Here is a 10,431-nt window from a genome sequence, read left to right as displayed (position 1 = left end):
CTCTCTCTCTCCCAGCCCCTTCCTGGAGGTTATCACCGGGAGCACAGGACTCTGTGGTACATGCACCCAAGATGTACTATGTGAGTATAAAAAAGAATGAAAAAGCCCTCCATGCGCTAAAATGGAGTGATTGCAGAATGTATTGTTAGTGTGGGGCAGGGTGGGGGAAGGCACAGAACAATATATATAAGATGTTGGTTTCTGTAAAAGAGAGGAGAAAACAGAATGTGCATTACTTACATACCTATATCCATTTGCTTAGTTTTACAAAAAGAAACACTGGAAAGATAATCAAAATGGTTGCCCGTTAGGGGTAGGATGGGGAAAATAATGGAGGGGATGGGAATAGAAATGAGGCTTCTCTGAAAATAGCTTTTTATATCATTTGGATTTAACTGCACAAAAATTTTACATATTCACAAAATAAAGTTAGAGAAGAAAAAAGCAAACTTTGAAACTGAAAACAAATTAGGCTCGAGGAAACCAACTGCATAATAAATTAGTAAGAGCTATGCCAAGAAAAAGGGTTTTCAGACATCTTTGACATGGTTTTCTGACAGTCTGTTCTTTGTGAGATGTATTCCAAGACCAGAAAGAACTGCAAGAAAATACTCAACTTCATTGGTAGTTTTATTAGGAACATTCTGTTTTAATTTGTGGACAGTTTTAGGTATGTTGTAAGATAAAGCAAAAAGGTAAATACTTGAAACTGTTTTCTGTATATTATAGAATAAAGCAATTAATTAAACATATTCTAATATTATTAGGGGCCAAACGTTTTCAGGGTAAAAGAAAAGAGGTCCAAATACAAAATAGAATAGATTTAATAGAAGCTCTTCATTGTTAAATTTGAATTGGAGTAAATATGAACCCATGATTTGTATGTGTGTATATAAATATGTATAAAATCCATAAAGGACCTGACAGAATGACCTGTCTCAGTTTTAAAACACTTGTGTGCTGGGAACTCCCTCAGTTATATAAATATATATATCTATTTATATATGATAGTTCTGTGCACTGAAAGGGCCTAGAAGCAGTGAGCACCCCAAGCACCTAGATCTTTAATTCTAAACAAAATTCCCACTCAAAAGAACCAGGGCTCCTCAGGGTCAGGACTGGGGCAGGGAACTATGAGCAGAGTCTGAAGCATCTTGTTGGTCCAGAAAATAAGCAAATGCTTAAAGACTGCAGGGTACGATGTTTGCTGGGATGGAGGGAGCTCCCAGGACATGGGGCTATTCAGCTTGAAACCTGGGACAAGTTGGTCATTCGGTCAAGTTTTCTCCAGACAGGCATTTGCATTATTTCCAGTTTTTTTTTTTTTTTTTTTTTTTCCTAATGTAAATAATGTCACAATGACAAACCTCTTGTTTGTTTTGTATTTGTGGATGTGCATATTCAAGGTAGATTCCCGGCAGTGGAATTCCTGGGCTAGAAGGTAAATACACCTGTCCTTTTGTTAGATGTTGACAAATTCTCCTCCACGGAGGTGGTTATGCTGTTTGGCCTCCAATTCTTTGTCCTGATACTTGGATCTGACCCAGCAGGGACGGAACATCTTATGCCGTAGTTAGGAAGATAAGTGACTGCCATTTATTTCCAGGGAGTATAAATGACGGTCATCAGCTTCTTTCCTAGATAACTATCTTGATAGCAGGAGAAGGAGCGAGGAGGAAAAGATGCTTTGACATCTTTGGGGGAGGCTCTAAGTCCGGATTTTCCCTGCATCCCCGTTCTGCCTGGGTTTCTGGAACTCTGACACGCTACTCAGGCAAGATAACAGACTCCAAGCCTACAATTCCAAGCCCATTCTCTTTCAATACCCAGACCCTTGTCACTAGTTAACACAGGGCATTCTCACCCAGGTCTGCCTTTTTGGGCCCTCAGCTTATTTGGGCTGTTGAATTGATACTGGGACCACATACAAGGGCCTCCCTTCTCTGTCCTAGCCCTCTTGTTGCTAATCAGGGCACATGCTTCTCCCCTTAGCACTGCCAATACCTAGGACAGGAGCTTTTTGTCCATGTACAAAGCAACAGAAGCCTCCCCAGTGCAGCTGTTTTCTTTTCTTTCTTTCTTTCTTCTTTTTTTTTTTTTTGCTTCCTCCCAGCAAATAGAACATTTACATTTTCATAAGCATACCCAGATTTTATGAAACCTCAAACAAATTCTGCAAGGAAATAAATCAATTGACATTACAGCTATTTTGTCCCAGTCCTCATGGAAACCTCTCATTCAGTTACGTGAGGTTCCAGGCCTGGCTACGGCCCTAGGACAGGCTGTGTCTGCATGACCCCAGGGGCTCTGGATGTGGCACCGGCTCTCCCTCTCCCCCAAGAAAGCATGGTGTTAATGTGAATGAGCTAGATGTATAAGTGGTTACAGAAATCAACCTCAGAGCATGCAGTTGAGTGAAAGAACAAGTTGCAAAAGCAAATAGAGTATCTATTGAAGGCCCACAAAGCACTACATCATTCATGGAGACATCTGCACAGGACTGGTATGCAGGGGCCACTGCTGGGAGAGCCGGTTGGTTTCTGGCTGCTTACTGCTGTGATGGGTGCCAGGCCCCATGCAGGTTGTTAAATATCTTGATATTGTGTCCCCCTCCAACAGTGGCACAGCGTGAAAACAAGCACAGAGAAGCACACAACGTTAGGGTAGTGGGTACTTAACACACGGCAGAATGGAGGGAAATGGTTCGCAGGTTAGAGGATTTGACTTTGCCTATAGCTTACTTTGTTCTTTCTCTTTTCTGTTGTTAAGGATATGAAAAAAATATGTGCAGACATTAGCATTCGTTAAGTGTGTATCTGGCTGCTTGTTCTATTATTCTCTCTATATTTTTTCATATACTCTAAATATTGAATTATTTGTGTACATATATATTTTAGAGAGTGGAGAGAAAGCCTGAATGCAAAACAGTGAGAATGGGTTATGGGAATAGACTTAAAACCTCTCTAATTTGTCTACAGGAGAGGGAGGAGGAGGGATACGGAGTCTATTCATCCACAAATACCTGCCTTTTAACTCTGTTAGTCACAAATTCCCTGCAATCCCAACAGTCAGCCAGGGGGTTGGTAACACATCAGGTGCTCACTGACCACTGAGAAGCCTGAAGTCGACCTGTAAGCCCTGACCTGGAAAGTCCCCAAGATGAGAGAAGCCATCACTGGGCGACACCGGCAGTTGTCAGCTGTGGTGACTGATTACCTCTGGGAGGGGGTTGGGAGGGACAGAGGGAGCGGTGGAGGACTTTCACATCTTATTCTTTAGAATTGTGCTTAGTTGTGTTTGATGTTTCATAGTAAGAATGAATGAATGCATTGCTTTTAAAATTAAAATAATTTAAAGTGGTGAGGGTCACAGGAGAGGTACAGGCAAAGAGCCTTAAAGGAAACAAGAAAGGGCCCATGGAGGAGATACGGGGGCCCTGAGGAATAGGTAGGACCTGGAATACAGAAGCAGGGGAGGCGAAAGACAGCAGGGCAGAGGCATCGAGGTAAGAAGCAGTGGTGGCTTCAGGAAGGGAGTATGGAGCTCTCCTGGGAAGGATCTGGTAAATACACCGGGGCCAGATTAGGCTGGACTTTGGATTTTCAGGCTGGGCAGTCTGGCTTCCACTTCTCTGCCGCTTCCCCTCCCTGGAAGAATCAGACTACTGCCCAGGGGGGCTATGGTTGCCCAAGTGTGACTGGGCCCCACAGACCTAAGGTGAGATCTGCCCAGAGGTCACTGGGAGATGGGCCAAGGCAGAGGCTTCTCTGTCATTCTCGGTCTCCCATGAGCAGCCCTGGGTGCCACGTTCCCGGAAAAGGAGGTGGGTGGGAGAGGGAGGGCAGGCGGACAAGTGCATTCTTACTGAGCTATGATCAACTGCTGGGCACATGGCCTGGGGCCTGGAATGAAACTAGGAAACCATTAATTTATATAATCTGCTAATTAAGCTAATTGTCTGAACAGCACTTTTTTTGTATAGTCATCATAAAGAGGCATAATGAGCATAAAAACAAAGGTCTTTCTTTTTTTTCTTTTCTATGTCTTAATCATCACTTCAAATATCCCTCCCTGCCTGGTTGCTATAATTATAGGCTCTCGGTACAAAAGTGAAGCTGGTTTCCAGAGGATGTTGAGTTCACATCCCTGTTCTGCCAGAAAGCTGGCCCTGTCCTATAGAAGCTTCTGAAATTAGGAATGCTTCTCTCTGCGCGCAGAGTTCCTTGGATGCCTTTTGATCACACAGAGACAGATATTTCAGAATGCCAAGAGACAGAGACAGAGATTCCTCTCCCTACGCAATGGAGAAGTCATATTGTGATAGAAAAACATGGTGCTGTAGTGGACACCATGGGTGCTAGGCAGATAGTGTTCTTCCGAGGACTGTAGAGCAGAATGCAGGATGCCGTCACCATGACCCCAGAATGTTCTGGAACCCTTGGTAAGAGGTCCACTTGTGGGTGGTGATGGAAGAATAGGTAGAATGGACAATTCTGTGCCCACACCCACTGAGAAGATCATCTCTAGGCAGTGCTATCAGCGTTCACCCTTGGAAACGCTTGCCACTTCTAGGCACAATGTAAGCTTGACTTTATCAGCCATCTTTGTTGAAAGGCTGCCCATCCAGAGCCCATCTGGCCTGCATCAGGGAGGGAGTAGGAAGAAACAGGGAATTAACATCTCTCTGAACCAGCCCTTATGGGCAGTGACTGACAGATGTGAATACCTTAGCTCTATCCCCCTTGGACCTCCATATCCCAGAGTTCCTTCTTAGGATTGGCTCCAGTTACCCACTGCAGTAGCTGGCTGAATAGCACACCCTTACTGGCTACCTCCTCTGCCCAAATTCCTTTCTCCCTCACCTTCCCATGCTCCCTCCACCTTCCATGTAAACTACTCACTCTCAAATCCTTAACTCAAGATCTGCTTCTGCAGGAGCTCAAACCAAGACCCCCTGCGCAAACCTTGCTGTGGGCAGCTCCATCCATAAGCCACCACATTTGATCATTAGATTCGGCTCAGCTCCTCAGTCCTTGCTGAAGTCTCAGCCTTGTGAACTTGGCTGTGGGTTTTCCACTGTGTTCTGCATCCTTGGAGGTGCCCCAGGAACCTCAATGGGCAAGGGAAGCAGGTAGTTCTGGGGACCCCTCACCCTGAACCAACCTGAATAGTTCTGCTTTAATCTGTTATACATATGGATTTAATCTGCAAAAAGGCTTCTGCCATTGCCGCTGGAGAAATAAAGACGGCAATCACTGAGCAATCCCAGTGCTCACCCCAACCTGAGAATCTGTTGATTCTTAATGAGCTAAGGATTTCAAGTTTACAAGCCTCCACCTTTGCCAGCCCATCAGAGTGTGGGGTGTCACCATGGGAGAGGTCTGCTGCCCTTGCCCCATGGCCACCACCTTGGCACAGCATAGCTATCCTCACTTCCTGTTGCCTGAGTGAAGAATATAGTCCATTGTCATTTATGCCTTCTGAAGAGGATCCAGAAAACGTATGTCTCTCTTCCTGTATCTCTAGCCCACACTTCCATGTCTTCCCTCATACAAACTCCTTCCAATCCAGTTAAATGGACCATTCACTCTGATTTTCAGGGACACTTTCCTTATTGGCACCTGTGTTAGGCAAAATCATGGCCCCCAAAGGTGGCTACTCTTTAGTTCTGGGAACCTGTGACTCTTTTACCTCATATGACCAAAGAGATTTTGAAGAATTTGTGATTAAATTAAGGATCTTAAACTGGGGAGATTATCCTGGATTATCCAGGTAGGTCCCTGTCATCACAAGAGTCCTTCCAAATGCAAGAATAGAGAAGGAAGAGAGGGGAGCAGAGTCAGAGATGTGCTAGCAGAAGCAGAGCTCAGTTGAGGTGGAAGGGCCATGAGCCAAGGAATGCATGTAGTTTCTAGAAGCTAGAGAAGGCAAGAAGGTGGATTCTAGAGCTTCCATAAAGGAAAGTGGCCCTTCTGACACCTGGATTTGAGCCCAATGAGATCCCTTTCAGACCTCTGACCTCCAGAACTATAAGATAGTAAGTTTGTGTTGTTTTAAACCACTGAGTTTGTGGTAACTTGTTATAGCAGTAATAGACTAATACATGATATCTGTGCTGTATGCTATTCCCTCTGGCCCTGATACCCTCCCGTCTTCCACCCCACCCCATTCCCACCAAGTTCCCTACTTTCTGGGTGCCATGAAACTTCACTTGTTCCTGCCTCTATCTCCAGGGTCATCCACCCATTAGGCATCTCTCAACACAATCCCCAACTCCCATAGCTCCAAGCCCCAGAGTTGCTCTTCTGGCTTTCAAACATTGCAGCCAATAGAAACAATTTTTCCATTTTGCACAACTGATGCAGACTGACATTTTGAAGAATTTTATGAAAGAAGAAAAGGAGGGGATGAACTCTCAAAACACAAGCATGAGAAAGATTGGAGACATACTCAAGTATAGGCTTTTAGTCTAAAAATTCAGTAGAAACGGGGGCACCTGGGTGGCTCAGTTGGTTGAACATTTGACTCTTGATTTTGGCTTATGATCCCAGGATTGTGGGATTGAGCCCAGAGTTGGGCTTCACGCTGAGCATGGGTTCTGCCTTGGATTCTCTCTCCCTCTCCCTATAACTACCCCCCCCCCCCTTAAAAAAATCCAATAGAAGTAGCAAAAAACTGCATTAGGATCCTGAGGTTTCTGCTTGGAGCAAGCCTAATGCACTATCCTGACTTCCTGCCCTGCTCCTCCCTGCGTAGATCTGTCCATGGCTTCCAGATGCTACCTCACCCTTCTTGGAGCTACCCGAAGCCCTCTGAAACTTCCTCCCCATTTCTGGGCTCACACCTTCAAGACCCCATTAGCTCACTCACTTTCAGTCTGAGGGGCTCAACCAGGTGGCAGCCTTAGGAAAAGCTGATGCCCACAATGGCAGTGGGTACTGTATAACTTATTATCCAAACTGGGATACTTTAGGTAGTGAAAGGAGTTGTTAATATTTGTGCTTGGAAAAAATGGGGTAAAGTCAGCTGTTGTGGGCAAACCGGGCCATTTGGCCACCCTGGCAATGAACGGTCCGACTCTTCCTGGAGGACCCAGTTGGGAGATTCAGGGCTGTGAATCTCCTATCTTTCTGCCCACATACCGGAGCTGACAGAGGAAACAAAGCTAACCTCACTCAGACACAGGAGACAGCCAGCCAGACACCAACAACACTAACAATCCTCAGTGAAGGATTGTTCTAGGGGAAAATGTGCCCTGTGCTCAGATAAGGCCGGAAAACCTGGCTTACATAAAAGCGAGAAAGTTTTGGTCTTTAAGTCAGGACTTCTCGGAACCCTTAATCCTCCAGTGTGGGTCATGCAGCTCCAAGAAGAAAATACAGTGTGCCATGTTTCCCTCACAATAGCATGGCTACCTTCCAGAAATCCCATATGGCACCTTGAGGGATAGTCAGAGGCAGATCTGAAGTAGCAGAGTGGCTCAGATTCTCTGATTCGGGAAATCCCAGTTTCCCTTCACTTGGGAAGGCCCCAGAGATCGGTGGCCTATCCCTGAAGAGTCCTTGGGACCCTGCAAACCATCCTTCTCCAGATGTGTGGGAAGGTGTGTAGGGAAGGGGAGGGGCAGTTCTCAGGCATGAGCTGAGTGCAGACTTGTACCAGGTAAACTCCACCCAGAGTTGGGGCACGTGTCCTCCCCTCCTGGGTGGTGGCTGCTTTAGAAGTTGCTTTTGTCTTTTGCTAAGAGACCCAGGGAACTGCAGAACATGAGGTGATAATCCAGGGTGGCCTTCCTACCTCCAGTCCCACCCCTGGACCTGAAGTCCTGAAGATAAGCCTACTTCTAGTCACAGGTTCATTTTGGCCTTTCAAGCCCCAGACAACAGCTGCTTGTAGGTAATGCTTGAGCTGAGCATTGATTTTGCTTTGGAGGAGCCAGAGTCCCTGCAGCCTACATATCAACAGCCTTCATCCGTCATTCAGACATGAGCCTGGAGACCCAAACCCGAGCACATTCATGTGCTGGCCTGCGTGAGCTGATGACCCATGCAGGAAAAACGAGGAACGTTCTCTCCTGCACGAATCAGCGTTTATCATTACTCTGTTTCTGCCATCATCCTAGGCTTTTATTTCTTGTACTTTGGTACCTTAGGAATTAATCAAACTCAACTCCTATCATCCAGGAACAGTACACATGCAGAGATTCAGAAGAAGGGCATGTGGTTTGCTGGGGAGAGCACTGGTTAGGAATTTGGAAGATCTAGGCCTGTCTCCAATTTTCTTCCCTAAAAATCTTTGGGTCTCAGCTTGTTTTGTTTTGTTTTGTTTTGTTTTTTATCTACAAAATAAGGTGTATAAATGATATAATAATGAAGTGTAATAATGAAACTCAATTCAGGTAAGCATAAAATGTAATTTTCTCTGTATGTGTATATGCATGTGTGTGTGACGTGTTTTGTGTGTGTGTGTGTGTGTATGTGTGTGTGTGTATGAAACTACAACTTGCAACTTGCTTTAGAGGCATTTCTCTCTCAGAGCAGAAAACATTTACATTTCCCAATTAAAGGTAATTCTACCTCTTCTAATTTGAATGTCTCTTTTGTGTAAATATTCTGTTAATTCTAAATTCAGGCTTCCAGTCTAGAATTATGATGCTCACCCCTCAAGGAGTCTCCTTACCCCTTTTCCTTTCCAAAGGAAATACAAATCAAAACTATAGTGAGATGCCACTTAATACTCAGTAAAGTGGCTGTAATCAAAATCACAGATAATAACACATGTTGGTGAGGATGTGGAAAAATTGAAACCCTCACACAATGCTGACATGAACGTAAAACAGTGCAGCCACTTTGGAAAACAGTCTTAGCAGGTCCTCAGAAGGTTAAACATAGAATTATCATATGACCCAGAAATTCCACTCCTAGGCATACACCCAAGAGAAATGAAAACATATGTCTACACAAAAACTTGTATGCAAATGTTTACAGCAGTATTATTCATGAATAGCCAAGAAGTAGAAACAGTTCAAATGCTTATCAACTAATGAATGGATAAATAATATGTCTGTCCTCACAATGAAATATTATTAGTCAAGAACAAAAGATAAGGGGTGGGGCCAGGTGGCCCAGTTGGTTGAGCATCGGACTCTTGATTTGGGCTCAGGTCATGATCCAGGGTTGTGGGACTGAGCCCCATGCCCAACTCTTCGCTGACTATGGAGCCTGCTTAAGATTCTCTCTCTCTCTCTCTCTCTCTCTCTCTCTCTCTCTCTCCCTCCCTCCCTCCCTCCCTCCCTTTCCCTATGACCCTCTCCCTGCTCATGCATGCTCTCTCTCTAAAATAAAATTTAAAAAAGAAAAAAAGATAAAATACTGATACCTGCTACAATGTGGACAAACCTTAAAGCCTTACACTAAGTCAAAGATGGTTGAGGGACCACATATTGTATGAGCTCATCTCTATGAAATGTCTAGAACAGGCAAATTAGTAGAAACAGAAAGAAGATTGGTGGTTGTCTAGGGCTGGGATGGGAGTTGGCGGCAAATGGGGAGTGAATGCTAAGGGATATAGGGTTTTGTTTTGGGATGGTGAAAATATCCCCAATTGATTGTGATGATGGTTGTACAACTCTGTGAATAATATACTAAAAACCTTGGGCTTATATAAATGGTGAACTTTAAGTGGGGAAACTTTAATATGTGAATTATATACCAAGAAAGCTCTTACCACCCCTCACCACCCCGCCAAGGAGTTGCTCTCTTTTCTCTGATGTTAAGCTGGTAGAATAAAAACTTGAAACTGCTAGTGGCCATAGGTGCCCATCTCTGAATGAAGCCAACATAAAAGAAAGCAGAAACAAGAAAGAGAAAGATTCCTGTGGATATTATTTGAGCCCCTGATTCAGCCATGCCTGAAGCCATATACTCCCTGGACTTTTTGGTTATGTGAGCCACTTAATTCTTTTGTTTTGCGTAATAAAATTGAAGTCTCAGGGTGCCTGGGTGGCTCAGTCTGTTAAACATCTGACTCTTGATTTCAGCTCGGGTCATAATCTTATACTTCATGGAATAAAGCCTCATGTCAGGCTCTGCTGATGGCTCACAGCCTGCTTGGGATTCTTCCTCTCTCTCTCTCTGCCCCTCCCCCCCCCTCTCTCAATAAACACTAGAAAAGAATTTAAAAATTTTTACTTTCTCCCACTTAGAAATGAAAATATCTGACTTGTATGGTTTCACAGGGTTTGTCTTGATTTTGGATCCAATTCTACTTTGGAACATGACTTCCAGCACTTTCTCAGCTACATAAACCCCAGTGTGGGGAAGACATTTCCAACTCTGTGCACAGATGTGCTGTGTCCTGAGAAAATCTCTACAGAGCCCCCTCATCACCCAGAGCTGAGCAGGGCGGGGAGCTCAGTGTCTCATCTCAGGG

At 44.6% G+C, this 10,431-nt stretch overlaps 1 long non-coding RNA gene across 1 annotated transcript in view; it reads left to right on the top strand.

The window, feature by feature from the left end:
- LOC131511658 (uncharacterized) overlaps positions 1–10,431 on the top strand; it is a 32,919-nt gene continuing 22,488 nt past the window's right edge. Inside the window, exon 1 of the long non-coding RNA XR_009261644.1 lies at positions 1–80. This is a non-coding gene — a long non-coding RNA (uncharacterized LOC131511658). The remainder of the gene's footprint in view (positions 81–10,431) is intronic.

Source organism: Neofelis nebulosa, chromosome 5 (genome assembly GCF_028018385.1).
Source record: "Neofelis nebulosa isolate mNeoNeb1 chromosome 5, mNeoNeb1.pri, whole genome shotgun sequence".
NCBI lineage: Eukaryota > Metazoa > Chordata > Mammalia > Carnivora > Felidae > Neofelis > Neofelis nebulosa.
This window is presented reverse-complemented; position numbering and strand designations above follow the sequence as displayed.